At 37.9% G+C, this 19,698-nt stretch overlaps 1 protein-coding gene and 1 non-coding gene across 11 annotated transcripts in view; both read right to left on the reverse strand.

Annotated features, from left to right (window-relative positions):
• The window catches only part of PTPRM (protein tyrosine phosphatase receptor type M), an 844,030-nt gene that overhangs the window by 408,102 nt on the left and 416,230 nt on the right, over positions 1–19,698 (reverse strand).
• LOC112130022 (small nucleolar RNA U3) lies at positions 2,770–2,985 on the reverse strand. The gene has a single exon (XR_002912337.1). It is a non-coding gene; the product is annotated as a small nucleolar RNA U3 (small nucleolar RNA).

Below are 19,698 nucleotides of genomic sequence, written 5' to 3' on the forward strand. Positions count from 1 at the left end.
ACATTTCTCTTTTCTTTGTGTTGAGAACATTCCAAATCATCTCTTGCAGCTATTTTGAAATATACAATAAATTATTGATACCTATAGTCATCCTACTATGATATTGAAGACTAGAACTTATTCCTTCAAGCTAACTGTATTTTTGTACCCATTAACAACCTCTTTTCATCCCTCCAACCCCTTACCCTTCTCAGCCTCTGGTAACCACCATTCTACTCTCTAACTCCATGAGATCAACTTTTTTAGCTCCAACATATGAATAGAACTTGTAACATTTGTGATTCTGTGCCTACCTTGTTTAATTTAACATAATGTCCTCCAGGCTCACCCATGGTGCTTAAAATGACAAAACTTCATTTTTTAATGGCGGAATAATATTCTTTTGTGTATATACACTATATTTTACTTATCCATTCATCCATTGATGGACACTGTGTTGACTCCGTATCTTCACTATTATAAATAGAACTGCAATAAATACGAGAGTGTAAATCTCTTTTCAATATACTTATTTCCTTTCTTTTGCAACATACCCAAATACCCAGCAGTGGGATTGCTGGATTATACAGTAGTTCTATTTTTAGTTTTTGAGGAACCTCTATATTCCTTTCCATAATGGCTACACTAATGTACATTCCCACCAACATTGACATGAGAGTTCTCCTTTCTCTGCATCCTTGCCAGTATCTGTTATGTTTTTCTTTGGATAATAGCCACATTAACTGTGATGAAAAGTTATCTCACTGTGGTTTTGATCTGCACTTCTCTAATGATTGGTGATGTTGAGCATTTTTTTGGTACAGCTGTAGGCCATTTGTATGTCTGCTTTTGAGAAATGTCCACTTAGGTCACTGGCTCATTTTTCAATCAGATTTTTGTTATTGTTGTTGGGTTGTTTGGGTTCCTCATATATTCTAGCTATTAATCCCTACTTATCCAATGGATAGATTGCAAATAATTTCTCCCATTCTGCAGGTTGTCTCATCACTTTCTTGATTGTCACCTTTGCTGTGCAGCTTTTTAAAAAAATCTGAATTGTCTATTTTTTGCTTTGGTTCCCATGTGTTTTCGATATTTTAACAAAAAATATTTGCCCAGACCAATGACGTACCAAAGCAATTCTCCTACATTTTCTTTAAGTATTTTCATAGTTTCAGTCTTAGATTTAAGTCTTTATATCATTTTGATTTGAGTTTTGTATTTGGTGATGGGGGTCTAGTTTTATTATTCTGCATGCAGAGATTCAGTTTTCTTAGCACTATATACTGAAGAGACTGTCATCTCCCTATCGTATGCTCTTGAAGCCTTTATCAAAAATGAGTTGACTAAAAATATGTAGATTTTAGACACATTGGTCTATGTGTCTGTTTTTATGCAGCACCATGCTGTTTTGCTTACTATAGCTTTGTAGCATATTTTCAAATCAGGTAGTGTGATGCCTCTAGCCTTGTTCTTTTTGCTAAGATTGCTTTAGTTATTCAGGATTTTCTGTGGTTCCATATGAATATCAGGACTGTTTTTCTATTTCTGTGAACAATGTCATTTGTATTTTGTTAGGGTTTGCAATGAATCTATGGATTGCTTTAGGTAATACAGGTATTTTAAGAATATTATTTAATAATTCTTCTAATCCATACACATGTAATATCTTTTCATTTTTTGGTGTTTTCAATTAGTTTCACTAGTGTTTTAGAGGTTTCATTGTAGAAAACTTTCATTTATTTAAATTTATCCCTAGGTATTTTATTTTTTTGGTAACTACTGTAAATGCAATAGCTTTCTTGATTTCATTTTCAGATTGTTTGCTGTTTATGTATAGAAATGCTACCAACTTTTGTTATGTTGATATTGTACCCTGCATCATTATTGAAATTGATTACACATTCTAACAGCTTTTTAATAGTTTTTAAGGTATTTCTAAATATAAGATCATGTCATCTGCAAACAAGGACAATCTGACTTCTTCCTTTCCAATTTGGAGACTTTATTTTTTTTCTCTAGCTTGATTTCTCTGGCCATGACTTCCATTACTATGTTGAATCAAAGTGGTGAAAGTGGGCATCCTTGTCTTGTTCCAGATTTTAGAGGAAAAGCTTCAAATTATTCCGTTTGGTATGATGTTAGCTGTATGTCATATATTGCCTTTAAAATTCTGAGGTATGTCCAAGTTTGTTGAGAGACTTTATCATGAGGAGATACTAAATTTTATCAAAAGCTTTTTCTGCACCTATAGAGATGATCATATGACTTTTGTCTTTTATACTATTGATGTAGTGTATCACATTCATTGATTTGCGTATGTTGAACCATCCTTTTTTCCCAGGGATAAATCTCACTTGATCATGGTGTATCTTTTTTTTTTTTTTTTTTTAAGAACGAAAGAGAAAGAAAAAAAGGAAAAAAAGAGTAAGTGGATAACTTCAACATGCTTTACCTACCAATAAATAAAACTTTTGTCTCTTTTACAAAACCTTGAAGAGAACTAAACACAGTAGACTAAGCAACAATGAATTTTCTGAAATCGCTACATAGTAAAAACCTTCAGAAGCCCAGAAAAACCAAGGAATACTGGAATTAGAAAAACTATTTTTGAGAGCCATGTGCCAGACCAAGCAGCCCACCCCACAAGGATCCCTTCAGCAAGCAAAGAACAAAGGAAAAAAGCTCTCACTTGGCATGTTCTCAAAACAATTTGCCTGCTAAATGCTAAAGCTACCACCCTCATGTACAACAAAAACACTGTTCTTAGTACACAACAATAAAATGGGAAGCACTCAGACTGCATGCTCTCCATCTTACTCTCCCAGAGGAAGACAAGAACAATCATCAATGGCACATGGCAGGTGCAGTGAAGCAACACCAAGAGTCAGCTTCACGCTCAGGAGAGAACACTGTGCCTCCTCCTCATGGTTTCCAGTGCTCTACCCATTCAGAGAAACTTCTCTAGTAATGAACTATAGAAATGATCCCTGAAAGTATAGTCTTTGTAACTTTTTAATGTGCTGTTGGATTTACTATGTTAATATTTTGTTGGGGATTTTTACACTTATGTTCATCATGATGATGCCTGTAGTTGTCTTATTTGTTACATCCTTGTCTGGTTTTGGTATCAGGGTTATGCTTGCGTATTACAATGAGTTAGGAAGAATTCTCTCCTTCTCAAATTTTTGGAATAATTGTAGAAGAATCTGTCTCAATTCTAATTTATAAATTTGGTAGAATTCAGTGGTAAAGCCATCTGATCCTGGGATTTTCTTTGTTGGGAGGCTTTTTATTACTGATTCAATCTCATTGCTAATTATTGGTCTGTACAGGTTTTCTATTTCTTCCTCGTTCTATCTTGGTTGATTATATGTGTCCAGGAATCTGTTGTTGTTAGTTGTTCCTAATAGTCTCTAATGATTCTATTTCTGTGGTACCAATTGTAATGTCTCCTTTTTGTTCTAATTTTTTTGGGGGTCTTTTCTGTTTTTCTCTTGGTCTAGCTAAAGGTTTATCTGTTTCATCTTTTCAGAAAACCAATGTTTTCATTTTGTTAATCTCTTTTAGTCTCTATTTTTGTCTCCATTTCATTTAGTTCTGCTCTGATATTTATTATTTCTTCCCTTCTACTATTTTTTTATTTGGTTTGTTCTTGATTTTCTTGGTTTCTTGAGGTACATCATTAGGTTATTTGAAATCTTTCTACTTTTTGATGTAGGTATTTATTACTATACACTTCCCTCTTAGAACTGCTTTTGTGAAATCCTATAGGTTTTGGTATGTTGTCTTTCCATTTTCATTTGTTTCATTTTTTTTTATTTCTTCACTTCTTCATTAACTCAATTATCATTCAGGAGCGTATTAGTTAATTTCCATATATTTTTCCAGGTTCCAACATTTCTCTTGTTACTGATTTGTAGTTTTATTCCATTGTGTTCTGATAAAATACTTGAAGTGATTTTGACTTTTTTATATTTATTGAAGTATGTTTTGTTGCCTAACATATGGTGTAACCTGGAGAAAATTCCATGTGCTGATGAGAAGAAGGTGTATTCTGCAGTTGCCGGATGAAAGGTTCGGTAATGTCTGCTAGGTCCATTTGGTTCATAGGGTAGTTTAAGTCCAATATTTCTTTGTTGATTTTCTGTCTAGGTTATCTATCTAATGCTGCAAGCAAGTTTGGTGTTGAAGTCCCCATCTATTATTGTAATGGAGTCTATCTCTTCCATTAGCGCTAATGATATTTGCTTTATATATCTGGTGCACCCGTGTTAGGGGTGTGTGTGTGTGTGTGTGTGTGTGTGTGTGTGTTATTTATATCCTCTTGCTGAATTGATCCCTTTATAATTATGTACTGACCTTGTCTCTTTTTATGTTTTTTGACTTAAAGTTCTAGTTTGTCTTAGTAACTACTGCAGACTTTTGGTTTCTTTTTGCATAAATTATTTTTATCCCATCTCTTCACTTTCAATCTATATGTCTTTATAGGTGAGGTCAGTTTCTTGTGGGCAGAATATGGTTGGGTCTTGCTATATTATATATTTTTATCCATTCAGTGAGTTCATATCTTTTAACTGGGAGATTTAAACTGTTTATATGCAAGGTTGTTATTAACAGGTGAGAACTTACTCCTGCCATTTTCTTCATTGTTTTTTGTTTGTTTTGTAAATCCTTTATTCATTTCTCCCTCTCTGATGTTTATCTTTGAGATTTGGTAGCTTTCTGTAGTAATAACATTTCATTCCTTTCTGTTTCTCATATACATATCTGCTCTTTCAATAAGTTTTATATTGTAGTGTGTTTTCATGGTGATGGAGCGCATCCTTTCACTTCCAGATGTAGGTCTCTCTTAAGTATTTCTCATATACTCAGTCTAGTGGTGACAAATCCCATCGGTTTTTGTTTGTCTAGGAAACACTTTATATCTCCTTACGTTCTGAAGGACACCTTTGGTGAATATAGTATTCTTCAGGAGGAGTTTTTTTCTTTCTTTCAGTACTTTGAATATATCACTCAATTTTCTCCTGACCTATATGGTTTCTGCTGAGAAATCTGCTGTTAATCTGATGGGAATTCTCTTACATGTGACTTGATGCTTTTCTCTTTCTATTGTTTAGAATTCTCTCTTTAACTTTTGACAGTTTAACTACAATGTGCCTCAAAGAGGAGACTTTTGAGTTATATTCAGAAATCTTTAAGCTTCCTATATTTGGATGTCTATATCTCTTTAAAGATTTAAGAAATTTTTATTTATTATTTCAGGTTTATTAGATTTTCCAATGCTTTTTTCTATCTCTTCTCCTCTGGCATTCACAATATTTGAATGTTTGTTCACTTGATGGTGTCCTATATGCCATTTAGGCTTTCTTTTTAAAATTCTTTTTTTCATTCATTTATGTGGACTGGGCTATTTCAAAAGACCTATCTTTAAGTTTAGTCATTCTTTCTTCTGCTTGATCTAATCCATTGTTGAAGGTCTCAACTGTATTGTTATTTCATTCATTAAATTCTTCAGTGCCAGGAATCCTTTTTTATGAAATGTCATTAATGTTTTTTTTAATTGTGTGGTGGTAGGATGGTAAGAGATTCTCATAATAACTTTGTTTGTAAATACGTATTCTTTGATTCAACCCACCACTACTACTACTACTACTGCCATCATTCACTGATTCACCAAAAATTGAATAAATAATCATCTTACTTGTCTTTATTAATCTTTCTTACATTTACACATAGCTCACATTTGTTTCAATATTTAATATTAGAAGGTTTTGGGGTCTTTATTTTGAAGGTTGGTGATGTTTTCTTGACCAGAAATATCACATAGTCACTTAACTCATTTATATTAATTAGCCTATGGTAAAATTGGTTTTGATATACAATGTCTTCCTTAAAGTCATAGTTTCTCAGAACCTATCAATGACAATAAGTTAGGACTTCCTATACTGTACTACCAGTTTTCTGTGTGTGAATGTTTCGTTTCTCAAATAAACTACAAATTCATGCACAACTCTTTGTTGCCCCTGGTCCCTGGATCTACTGTCTACCTACCTGTATGTGTTTACTGATGATGATGACAAGAAAGCTATTTAGAGGTATCAGCAAATGTGAAGTTTGGCTTCTCACTTCTGCCATTTAAGTGAACAAAGGAAGTACTTCTGAACGTCAAAGAAGCACTGAATGAAACAACAATGCTTTGACATTTAATCTCATCAATTTCTGTGGATAAATCTTCTCTAATGAAGCAACTATTTGATTGTAGTAAGAAGATTTTCCATTGCCTCCATGTTCAAAGAAGTGAATGATATAGGCACATAGTTAGAAAAAATTATACTTTTGTAGTCAAAATATTTTGTTAAACAGGATCATACCCAGAACCTCAAAAGATAAAACAGTTTTTAGTGCAGGTGCTCTGGTGGGAGCACGAATGAGGTTATAATAACTCCCTCTCCTACCCACTCAGGGCATGGTACTGAGGAAAATACACATCAGTTTTATGCAAAGTAGCTCTTGTTCCTTAATGGAGTCACAGATTCTTTTTCTTTTTGACTAACTTTCTTTACCTTATCATATATCTTTTTCTGGAGGCTGGCCGATGGTTTAAAAAGCTTTTCCTACGCCCAAGAAACATCATATTGGATAAATACCTCTAGAGACTTTGTTAATCTCCTGAGAATCTGAAACATCATCCATGTATCTCACGATGGGTTCTTTCCTACGGTTTTCCTGTTAAGTTTTCGGCTTCCTACTCACATCCCATAACTTATGGGCCTTTATAACATTCACTGCTCATTTTTTTCTGGGAATCGGGAACCATGTGGACAATCAGCAAAATCCTTTGTGTCAGTTACTAACGAGAACAAGCTCTTCCGCGTCAGGCAGCTAAGATTTTATTACTTTAAAACTAAACCAAACCTAAGATGCTCACAAAGTTGCTAGATTGGGTTGCTACTGAAAATATAAATCTGCTTGGTGCAGCTGGTTCCTTTCATTCAGGAAAATTATTTGCTGCAAGGACGTTAATGAAATTAGACCCTGCGATTCTATTATGTGCTACTGCCTTGCAAACCAATATTTCTGTTTTACTTTACTACTTCTGAAGATTGCCTTAGATTTGCCTCTGTTCTTTGCCACCTCATCTCCCTCCATTCCTCCCTTCTTTTAGCTTTTCTTCTCTCTTCTCCTTTCTTTTCTTTATAGTCATAAGCCATTTTCTAGTCACAAATAATAATAATTCCATTGACATTACTGGTAAAGTCACTACAATCCTCAGGTGGTTAAAGGCATGGTGTCCCTTAAATAAAACAACCACGACATCCTCTATTTTGCATTATTTCTCACTTTAGCACAGTTATCAACATAAATCATGTTTAACAGTGAGTGAGGTGTAAAGTGTTTGTAAAGAGAATTTTTTTAAAGTTTCCCCAATGCTCTCATGAAATCCTTCTTAAGGTCATGGAAGACGCAGAAAAGCAAATTAAGAACCTCATTCATGGTTTCTTCATTCTCAAGAATATATTGCTATTAACTGTAAGAATACAAATTCACTGATTCCACTGAATTACACTCAATTATACTGGGTCAGTAAGCTTAAAGCAAACTAGAAGCTTAATCTGAATCATTTTCACAAGGCCTCCATCAGCTATAGCAATCATTCATGTAAGAAACCATTACTACACCCTGTCACCTACAAAACCTGGCACACTGAGACAAGCTTCCTGCAATCCACCCATTCCCTGTCCCCCAGGCCCCACCATCATGTATACACAGAGAACTGGGCTGACATTAACACAGTCTATCCTTGAAGAAAAAAACAACTTTTAAAAAGGCAGCATGAATGAAGAAGGCACTTCTCTGTCTCGGTGATCAGCATAGACTATCTACATGTAAACCTCCTCTGTTTAAGCCTGAAGGGCAGAAGGCTAAGAGCTTCATCTCCATGAATCAATGCCAATCAGCATTGCCATCCTTTTGGGAAGAACTCCTGAATCATAAAAATAACCCAGTGGAGGCTTTTAACCCTAAAAGATTTTGGCTGAATATTGAATAATTTTTATATTCATATTTTTAATATTTGTAAGTAGTTATCACTCAAAAATACTATCATTGAAACCATTTAGTACACAGCAATCTATTTGTGACATTATCCAAAGTAAGTCAACATAGTCTTTTCTTATTAAGAGAATATAACCTAAAATAAACTAGCTGCAATGAAGGAACAGAATTAAACCTCAGAACACACAGCGCACGCACACAAACACACACGATTCTTCACATTGCAAAAATACAAAGGCATTGGTGCATTTTGCATGACAGTTAGTGTTAGGATAGATGGAAAGAGTAAATGTTCAGAAAATATCAGGAGTGGCCAGGGTGCAGTGGCTCATGCCTGTAATCCCAGCACTTTGGGAGGCTGAGGCCAGTGAATCACACGAGGCCAGGAGTTCAAGACCAGCCTGGCCAACATGGTGAAACTCTATCTCTACTAAAAATACAAAAATTAGCCAGTCGTGGTGGTGCATTCCTGTAATCCCAGCTACTCGGAAGGCTGAGGCACAAGACTCACTTGAACCCGGGAGGCGGAGGTTGCAGTGAGCCAAGATTGTGCCACTGTACTCCAGCCTGGGCAACAGAGCAAGACTGTCTCAAAAGAATAAAAAGAAGAAGAAGAAGGAAGAAAATGTCAGGAGAAAACATCATCCTGAGAAAAGAGAAAGCTTTGAAGAGCTTCACAAAAGAAGCGAGCAAAGGTGAGGCCCGTGAGAGGTGAAGTGAGGAGTATGAGAGCAGATGGTGGCCAGTGAATAATATAGGGATGGTTTTCCTACTCTGGAAACTTATAGAAAGTGTGAGGAAGTAAATCAATTCAACATTAAAAATGTTAACCAGAAGTTTTAAGAAAAATGTCAATCAAGAAGAATTGGCTATGCTAGAAAAACTGAAGTCAACAAGGGGACAGGAGGTTATCTAGCAGGATAAAGTGAATAAATCCCATATGCATAGTGGGTGGACAGGAATCCTGCAGCTTCTTGCTTGGAAGTAAGAACATACAGAAGTGCTTCTTATTATGCTTACATGTCCTGCTCAAGGAGTCATGGCTAAATTTTAATTAGTGTTAAGAAATAAACATTAACATGCACTGTAAATAAAGCACTATGTTAAGATGAACCAAGATGGGCGGTTTGGGGCTAATAATAGCAATATGGAAGCAAGGTGAGCATAAATTTCAGTGGAACCTGCAAGCCTCCAACATACTGCCCATGGTTTGGTACAGTAATGCCAGTTACTAGAAGTCATTTACTTTTTCCTGTTACTTTGCTAGTAACTAGGAAATTAAAAAAAAAAAATTAGCCACACCCATCAACATTGCTGCTCTCTCAGGTTTGTGTCAGTGGTAATTAGGATAAGTGTAATAGCCACAAAAACAAATACAGAGTGAACTTACAACTTATCTATGACCAACAAGTATTAATTGAATATGTATTAATAATAATGAGCAATATGTACTTAAATAAAGGTACTATATTCTCTAACCTTAGCAATAGTTATTTGCTCCATAGATGATATTCCCAATCCTTACATTGAACTTGATCTCCAATCTGACATTTTCTGGGGCCTAAATCTAACTTGTATCAAAAGCCCTTAGAAATCAAACAGATATTGTACATTAATGTTCATAGTAGCATTATTCAAAATAACCAAAAGGTGGAAGCAACCAAAATGCCCATCAACAGGTGAAAGAGTAAACAAAATGTGATATATCCATCCAATGGAATATGACTCAGCCCCAAAAGTAAGGAAATTTTAATATATGCTACCAACATAAATGGATCTTGAAAATATCATGCTTGTTGAAATAAGTCAGACACATGTGGAAAACCATGGTATGATTCCACTTCTATGAGATACCCAGAATATGCATATTCACAGAGAAAGAAAATAGAATAAAAGTTGTCTGGGACTAGGTGGAGGGGAGAAGTAGAGGTTGTCGTTTAAGTACAGGGCTTTAGTAAGGGATGATACCAATGTTTTGGATATAGATCGTCATGGCAGTTGCACAATACTATGAATGCATTTAATGGCACTGAATCGTAAATTTACAATGGTTAAACTGATAAATATTTTTATGTATACTTTATTAAAATAAAAAATTTTAAAGCCCTTTTCATTTATTTTAATCAAAATTAGAAAGGGCCTAATTTTAAAACCATAAACTAATGAAAGGATTATGTTAATTTTACCAAAAACTTCAGATCATTGAAAGTATCTCTAAATCATTTGCATTTTCTTTTTTGTTTGTTTGGTTTTTTTTTTTGAGATAAAGTCTAGCTCAGAATTTGAAATGAACATGATAACAGATCCCCTAGCTCTGTCACCCAAGCTGGAGTGCAGTAGCATGATCACAGCTCACTGCAGCCTCAACCTCCCAGGCTCAAGCGATCCTCCTGCCTTAGCATCCTGAGTAACTGGGAGGACAGGCACGTGCCACCAAGCCTGGTTAATTTTTTTTTTTTTTTTGTAGACACAGGGTCTCACTATGTTGCCCAGGCTGGTCCTGAACTCCTGGGCTCAAGTGATCCTCCTGCCTCCCCTCTCAAAGTGCTGGGATTACAGGCATGAGCCACTGTGCCTGTTATCATTTACATTTTCAAATACATATTTGTTTCTGAAGATATCAAGAAAGAAGGAAAAGTTTCTGTTTACTTAAAATTTCAAAATAAATCCATGAGGATTGTGAACAAAAGTGAATCATAATGCTGACTCTGAAAAAATCTTTAGTAGGTTTTTTAAATTAGATGTGATTTAATGGGTATTAAATCTACTTACTTTTTATGAGTTTTCTAAACCAGATAAAATAGAAATGAAAGCACCTCCCAGATTAATTTCACCATCAGCCGCAGCTGTGCCCTGGAGTCTAGGGGTCCCCATTCCCCATCCTTTTTCCATGTGAGAATAACAGAGACTGGTTTGCTGTAGGTTTGTCTCCACTCACCGCAGATCATGGACCCTAGTGGAATGACAGGGAGCCTGCCGAGAAACATTCATGACCAATCTTCCCCCAGTCACTGATTCTCATGTCTGTTATACGTTAAGTATTCTGAAGCAAGAGCTTATGTTATTAATAATTTAAAAACAATTATACATAATAAATGTTTCTCCACTTGCTCCCTTACTGGTAGCTTAGCCAGCTTCAACCCACTAACATCATCATAACCAAGTCAACTTTCCTCTGACTGTAAGAATAATTCTTCTAAAACAATATCTAAACACAACTGAACAAGGGTTTACATAAACTTTTACACTTGTTTCTCAAGAGACCTACTGTGGGCAGTAGAGAATTAAAGACAGATTTTTGGAGGACAGTTACAGCTCAAAAGCGCTGTGTCTAACTGACAGTCCCCATGTTGGGGTTACCAGCTGAATAAATTTTCCAGGGCTGCCATAACCAAGTACGTTAGACTGAGTGGCTTAAACAATAAGCACATTTTTTACAGTTATGGAGGCTGGAAGCCCAAGATCAAGACATTGGCAGGGTTACTTTCTACTGGGATCTGTCTCCTTGGCTTGCTGATGTGTTCCCCTGTGTCCTCCCATGGTCTTCATGGTTTTCTCTCTGTACATGCCTGTATCCTAATCTCCTCTTCTTACAAAGACACCATTCATAATGGATTATCACATTTCAAGTTAATTATCCTCTTAAAGACCCTATCCAAATATAGTCACAATCTATAATACTGGGGTTAGGACTTCAGCATATGAATCAGGCAGGAACACAAATTCAGTCCAAAACACCAACTCAGACCTCCATTATAAATTAGTGTCTATAAAGATATTTTCCAATTTTTAAAACATTTGCTAAATTTAGGCCATTTTAGTTCACAATTTTGCCCTGCACTTGCATATAGATGTTGAGTTACTCTAGCACCAGGTGCTATGGCTGAACCTCTCACAGACCATGACACCTTCATTCACGGGCCTTGGCTGGGGATGTGCATGTACTGTTCTCCATGTCAGGGCACAGGCTTCCAATCCTCACCAAAACAATGCTAGCTCATTCTGGCACCAAAAGGCAATGGGAAACACTGCCCAGGCAACAGCTGGCAATCACAGATCTGAATAAGTTCTACTGTGTTTCTCTGTATTGCTCTAAGAATGGACCAGAACCATACAGTACAAAATATTCCTAAGTGACCAGGTACATAAAAGTAAGGAATCTGCTATTCTCTTTCCTGAGAAAATGAAACACATTTCAAAACCCTGTAAAAGGCTTTGATTCTTGTATGCGTTAGTCTGAGCTAAGCTGCTTTAAACCCTGTTACGCAGTACTGAGAACTTGAACTATAGGGGATCTGTTATCACATTCATTTCAAATTCTGATAACCTCTCCAGAATTTTTCTAAAATGTTTTTAGTCCATCTATTTGAGCATTGGGCCTTAGACAGCTCTCCTTTTATCTTCAAACTTCAAAGCATAATTTTGAAATAAAGGTTTACTTTTCTGCAGAATTCTGAAAGTTTTATACTGTCAGGGCCAATCAGTTGGAGTTTTTTGAAATGTATCCCAACTCTGAAATAACTCATTTGCATTAGGGTTTGTGTACATTCAAACTCTACAACTATTCTAGAGCCCACCTATCCCCTGGACACTACTTGAAGTTTACTCTTTAAATACTAATCATGAAAGAATGAATAAGACCTACTATTTGATAGCACAACAGGGTGACTATCATCAATAATAACTGAATTGTACATTTTAAAATGGATAAATGCTTGAGGGCATGGAAATTCCATTCTCCGTGATGTGGTTATTCTGCATTGCATGCCTGTATCAAAATATCTCATTTACCCCATATATATATATATATATGGCATATATACATATACTACCCACGAAAATTAAAAATTAAAAAAATTAAAAAATATTAATCACGAAGGTAGATTTTCTAAAATTTAATACAACTGTACAGATTTGAAATTTTTAGTCCCCTAGCAATGAAGTAGCTACATCATAGCAGAAAGAACCCAGTTTGGAGTCAGGAAACATTTGGGATTGTATTGAGCTTTGTGTGACCTCTGAATACCATTTAACCTCTTTGAACCCAAGCTTCCTGACTTGGAAAATGAGGATACTGTTATCTCTCTTGCAATCATTAGGTAAGAAAATGGACGTGGCGGCACCTTATAAACTCTAATGCCCTCAAGAAGGTGGTCACATTTTTCTTGACTCTGGTGACTACGGTGGCTGATCAGCAGTCATCACCGCCCTTGTTTTATTAGAAACACCAGGTGCTTCATAGCATGAGGCTGCTTCCTATCTTGACCTTATTTGGAAACTATTACGTAAAGAATACTAAAACACATTGTTTTCCAGAACACACCATATTCTAACAATTTACAGTTTCATTCATCAAGTGAACAGTATTTCAAGGCAAATTGATCAGCTACCGACCTTGATAACATCAATTTAGTATTATGGATGAAAATCTCAAATGTCTCTGGCTCTTTAGCATTAAATATTGAGTGGAAGTGGGGTTTTTATTGACAGCTTTATTACTTTATTTTACTATGGCATGTTTTTATGTGACAGTAAAGCAGCTAAACACACATTAAATAAGTGCTGAGATAACTTGATAATGACCTTTCACAGATTATTTTCTCAATGAAGGTTAGTGGCAAAGAAGACAGGCAAATATGTTGCAAGTAGAAAGTAGGACTGCTCCTAGTTCTGATTGAGACAGAACTAGGAGCAGTTACTTAAACGTTTAAAATATTTCTTGGGCTTCTACAGTGTGCCAGGCATTAGTGTACAAGAGAAAAAAAGGTAAGATTTAGGTCTTACACAGAATGATGAGAAAGCCGGAGAAAAAAAGCATAGTTCTAGCCTATGAGACAAATGCCTATATTGAAAGTGCCATGGCAGGACAGGGCAAGGCAAAGACTCTGTCTGGTGAGTAAAACAGGCGTTCCTGTTCCTTTATACCAACAGGCCCCAAACTTTTTGGCACCAGGGACCAGTGCTGTAGAAGACAATTTTCCCACTAACTAGGTTGGGGGGATAGCTTCGGGATGAAACTGTTCCACCTCAGATCATCAGGCACCAGATTCTCATAAGGAGCTTGCAACCTAGATCCCTCACATGCACAGTTCATAATAGGGTTTGCGCTCCTACGAAAATCGAACGGCCGCTGCTGATCTGACAGGAGGCGGAACTCAGGTGGTGATGCTCGCCCGCCTCTGGCTCACTTCCTGCTGTGCGGCCAGGTGTACCTGGTTTGCAGTCGGGGGGTTGGGGACCCCTACTTTATATGAAAGTATATGTGTTTGAAAAGCCAAGAAGAGGAGGAAAAGGCATTTCTGAGAAAGTGAACAGCACTGAAAAGACATGGAAATAGGGAAGAGAATGCCAGAATCGTGGCGAATGCAGATAGTGCCAAATAGGAGCTATCAGGAGGGCCTGGTCAGGGCCCTGAGTCGTGAATGTGAGGCCTTACAATCCTTGTAGAAGCTTCCTGACTTTTAATAAACCTCAGAGAAAGATATACCAACATACGCCACATAAAAACATTTCCATCAACAACGAACCACATATATCACAGTCATCCCATAAGAGTGTGCTGGAACTGAAAACTTCCTGCCGCCTAGTCACATCCTAGCTGTCCTAACGTCATAGCACAACACACTACTGAGGTGTTTGTGGTGATGGTGCTGTAAAGAAATCTACTGCGCTCCCAGTCATATAAAAGTCAAGCACATACAATCATGTACAGTACCTAATACTTGCTAATGATAATAGACAACTATGTTACTGGTTTATGGATTTACTATAATATACTTTTTTAATACTTATTTTACAGCGTTCTACTTAAACTAAAAAAAAAAAGAAAAAAGTTAACTGTGAAGCAGCCTCAGGCAGGACCTTCAGGAGGTAGACAGCAGAAGCCCTTGTTATTCTGGGAGATGACAGCTCCATGAGTGTTACTGCCCCCTGAAGACCTTCAGGTCCACATCTTCAGTGGGAGAGGATGTGGAGGTGGGGCCAGTGCTATCAGTGATCCTGACCCAGAGTAGGCCTAGGCTAATGTGTGTTTGTGTTTTAGGTCTCAAACAAGTTTTAAAAGTAAAAAAAAAAAAAAAAGTAAAATCTTAAGAACAGAAAACAGCTTATAGAATAAGAATATAAAAAAGAAAATATTTCATACAGTTATAGAATGTGTTTGTGTTTTAAGCTAAGTGTTATTACAAAAAAGTCAAACAATGAAAAATGAATTGAAACGTTTCTAAGGTACAAAAGTTTAAGGAAGCTAGGGTTAATTTATTATTAAAGACACAAATTAAAAAAAATAAATTTAATGTAACCTAAGTGTACAGTGTTTGTAAAGTCTACAGTGGTGTACAGTAATGCCCTAGGCCTTTGTATTCACTCACTACTAGGTCCCTGACACCCAGAGCAACTCTAGTCCTGCAAGCTCCATTCATGGTGGATGTCCTGTACAGGTGTGCCATTTTTATCTTCGATACCATATTTTTACTGTACCTTTTCTATGTTTCAATGTTTAGCTACACAAATACCATTGTGTTCCAAGAGTCTACAGCATTCAGTACAGTAACATGCTCCACAATTTTGCAGCCTAGGAGCCTTGGCTATACCACATAGCCTGGGTATGTACTAGGCTCTGCTACCTACGATTGGGTAAGTACACTCTACGATGTTCACAGAATGACCAAATCACCTAAAGGTGCATTTCTCAGAATACAGCCCCATTGTTTAAGGATGCATGACTGCATATACTTAATACTCATATATATTTCAGTACTTTGTCCTGTCACATCAGTTTTTCCTCCAGGGCAAGTATGGGAGCCAGAGAGCTTCAGTTGGAAGATCACCTGGGAAAAGTATAGGGGTTGGGGTGGAGGGGAGACTGCCTCACACTTTAACTGATGTAAGTGGCTCCATGGAGGAAAAGATAATGATCATTCATTGTTGATTAGGCACTAATGCAGACTGAATCACATGGACTCAGTCTCCAAAATATCTGTTGAAAGCCCATACTAGGCTAGGTGCTGTGTGTGCATTCATAGACAAGGCAGATATGGTTCCTGAAGATTTCAGGCTTCCAGTGTAGCAGGGATATTAGATGTTTAAAAAATAATAAGGGAATGCACGACTCCATTGTCCAGAGATGCTTAGGGAAAGCCTCCCTGAGGAGGGGATATTTAAGTAGAGAGTGAAGGTGGGGTTGGTGGGGGGGTGCAGAGACGTAGGAGTAGTAGAAAACCGGCGTGAGAGGAGGTGTGATTCCACCTTCATGGTGCTTTATAAGTAGGAAGAGCACCTTGATCTCAAGAAAACGAAAGTGCTAAGGCTGAAGCTAAGAAAGCAGTGGGGAAAAATGAGGGGAACTGATGGAGAGGGGGCCAAAGCCAGATGATAGGGGAATGTGCGCCAACCACTCATTTCCATTCCCAGAGTGCCTTCGATGGCTCAACTCAGGCACAGTAAGCAAGCCAGACAAAAGCCCTGCCAGGCCAGCTCATGCTCCAGTGGAGGGAGACAGATCAGCACATGAAATCCCAGCATCTAGCATGCCTGGCTGTGAGAAGAATTATGGAGAAATGGGAAGCAGGCAACGGGGAGGAAGATAGGGGAGCTGCGTGTTAAAGAGTCTCTCACTGTCCATTTTTGCTTAGAAATGGTAGGACTGAATGTGCATTTATAAAAGACCTCTGATGGCTGGACACAGTGGCTCAAACCTGTGATCCCAGTGCTTTCAGAGGCAGAGGTGGGATAACTGTTTGAGCCCAGGAGTTCAAGACCAGCCTGGGCAACATAGCGAGGCCCAGTCCCTACAAAAATTTTAAAAATTAGCCAGGCGTGGTGGCATGTGCCTGTAGTCCTAGCTACTTGGGAAGCTGAGGCGGGAGGATCACTTGAGCCCAGGAGGTTGAGGCTGCAGTGAGCTGTGATCACCACTGCACTCCAGCCTGGGTGACAGAGCAAGACCCTGTCTCTAAAAATAATAAAAATAAAATAAAAAGATATCTGGCTGTAGGTAGAGCAACTCTGGGGGCAGCAGAGTGAATATGGGTGCAATAAGGAGCCATAGTAGTGGCTGAGGCTAGGCTAGCAGCATTGCAGAGAAACGTCCCAAACACCAAGACACCTAGGAAAGAGAATACGTGAGATTTATGATTGATATGGTGCAGAGGCAAGGTAGTAGAAAGACTCAAGGGCAATTCAGGTTTCTGGCCAAAATGAGTGGGCAGTTTGAAGTACTGATTCAGGTAAGAGACACTGGTAGAAAAAAATATCTTGTGGGGCTGCGAAGACAGGCAAGGCCAAGGGGGAGGAGTAAGATGCTCAGCTGCACTATAGAGCAGAGGAGTTGGAGATGCCCAGGGAATCCATGTGGGGTGTCCAGGAGCCAGCACGCCCAGAGGCAGGAGCGAGAGCTGGGCTGAGGACAGAGCCCTGGAGATGTGGGCACCTGGGAGGGATCAACCCAGGGTGGGACAAGGTGGCCCCTCACCCTCAGTCCTTTTCAGGCAGAAAGAGGAAGTGTGTCCCAAGTCACTTCACTGGAAATGCCAGTGCAGCCTGTTCCCCAGCCTCCAAGCATCATCCCAGCCTTCTCCTGTGTCCGCTCCACACCTCTGCCAGCAGACTGCAAGGTGACAAGGGAACACTTAGCACAACACAAAATGCCAGTGCCTGGGCTTTTCCAGTCTCATTTTTCGACTTTGTATTTCATTTCTTCTATTATATTCAAAACGATGTCGTTTCCTGAGAATAAACTCCTGGAAAAAAATATGTAATGCAAATACATATTATGAGCTCTGCACTATCTTTGGGAAAAGAAGGTTTAATTTCAACAAGTATTTTTCATTTGGACTAATAAATATGTCATGTAACACGTTAACCATTTGTCTCAAATAAAACACCTTAGATTCATAATCTGCTCAAAAGAGATGTTTGGCTTAGATCTGCATTTCAAAAAATGTTTCCAAAGGTATCCAACCAATGAACCTATCAGTAAGAATTATAAATTGCCAACTATTGTAATTTCTGCCTCCCAAATCCCAAATAGTTTTATGTACATAGAAACCTATATTGCTGATGTCTTTGGAAGTCAATCTTAGAAACTCCAGGATTCTATCCTAGAAGGGAACGCTTCTGTGTTTTTTATATACTTAGACAGGGTCAGACAAAGGACTCTACAGTGGCGGGTCAGTGATTTCCTCAGTTGGCTGGACATAGATCATCTGCAGAAATCATCTCCCTGCCCTCCCTTTTGTTTTCAGACACTTTGGCAACAGCTATAGCTTCAAGATAGCCAGGAATGAAATTAAAGACCCAGCTTATAGATAAGGTCACCCAGGCAACATTCAATTTTCTTTGCCACGGGCCTATGGCTCAGTGAAAATACAGGTGGGGAGCCCAGAGCTAAGTCCTGTCAGCTCCATGGTGAAGCGCTGTTTTTTAAAGGTCGCTACACGCAATTCTGAGGGTGGAAAGAAATGTCTGAGTTTTCAAAAAAAATCATGTAACATTATTGGAATTTATATGAAAGAATACTCTGTCACGTGCTCACAGACCCTTCATAATGTTTAATATCCTAACCTTAATATTATGATATAAACCTTTTTAAGACTTAAAGCTGAGACTGATCATTATGTAGTAAGAGCCACGTATAATACTGATAAAGTATAGAATAAGAGTTATGATTTCACAGTACTACAAAGAAATTCTTTATAAAAGAAAAAGGTATATGCTAAGCTAACGTGTCAAACAGAGAAAGTGTTACCAATGTTCGCCTCATAAGTTAGCATGACAGGTTCACCAAGAGCTTACCTGCAGACAAAACAATTAACATGACCACTTCACTAAGTCTAGATATCCTTTGGGCCACGAGGCATATTTAATGGTCAAATTGAGTCCATTTAGTGGTCAAATAGAGTCCCGTTTTATAATTTAAAATAAACTGTTTACAGCAACATGCAAACAAAATAGAAAAACAACGGAGATGGTCAGCTGGTTTTCCATTCTAGTTCTTAGTAGAGTTACAGCTAAATGACCCTGGCAGATAAATACCTCTCGGTGTTGAATAACCCTGTCAGCTTATATCAGTATGTTCTATATGACTCGTCACCCTACTTGGTTCATGTCAGTTTTATCTGGCTCTGTCTTGAAGTGAAAGATTCTTACTGTCTAATCCCATCCTTAAATCAACCCTAAGCCAGAGCTATTGGGCAGACTCACAGAGGCTGGCTTTGTAGTGAGGCTAAAAGCAAAGTGCGCTGAGAGGAGCAGGCACTAGTTATCAGAGGGTGTTGGTAACAGTGGCCTCACCAGGCACTTCTGTAAACAGATGCACTGCAAAACTGCACAAGTCGTTTCCTTAATCCCAGCCTCAGTTTCCCAGTCAACAAGATTTGAATTAGAGGAAATTATGAAGAAGTCAGTTTTTTTCTTTCAAGTACATTCTGTCCAGAACTGTGAGGAGTCTGAGACTTAATCAAGTTTCAAGCCTACAAGTTTGCCTGCCACTGTTTCATGGATGCTGGCAGAAGACAGGAGACTCCTGGGCCAGAGACACAGGACTGTATTATGAACAACAAAGCAAATACATGAGCTTTGTGTTCTTGTTGGTTCCCCTTACCCCCAAAGTCTCAAGGGAGAACATAGAGGAATCCAAGTTGATGCTACACATGAAGTCAG

This window comes from Pongo abelii, chromosome 17 (assembly GCF_028885655.2).
Source record: "Pongo abelii isolate AG06213 chromosome 17, NHGRI_mPonAbe1-v2.0_pri, whole genome shotgun sequence".
Classification (NCBI taxonomy): Eukaryota; Metazoa; Chordata; class Mammalia; order Primates; family Hominidae; genus Pongo; species Pongo abelii.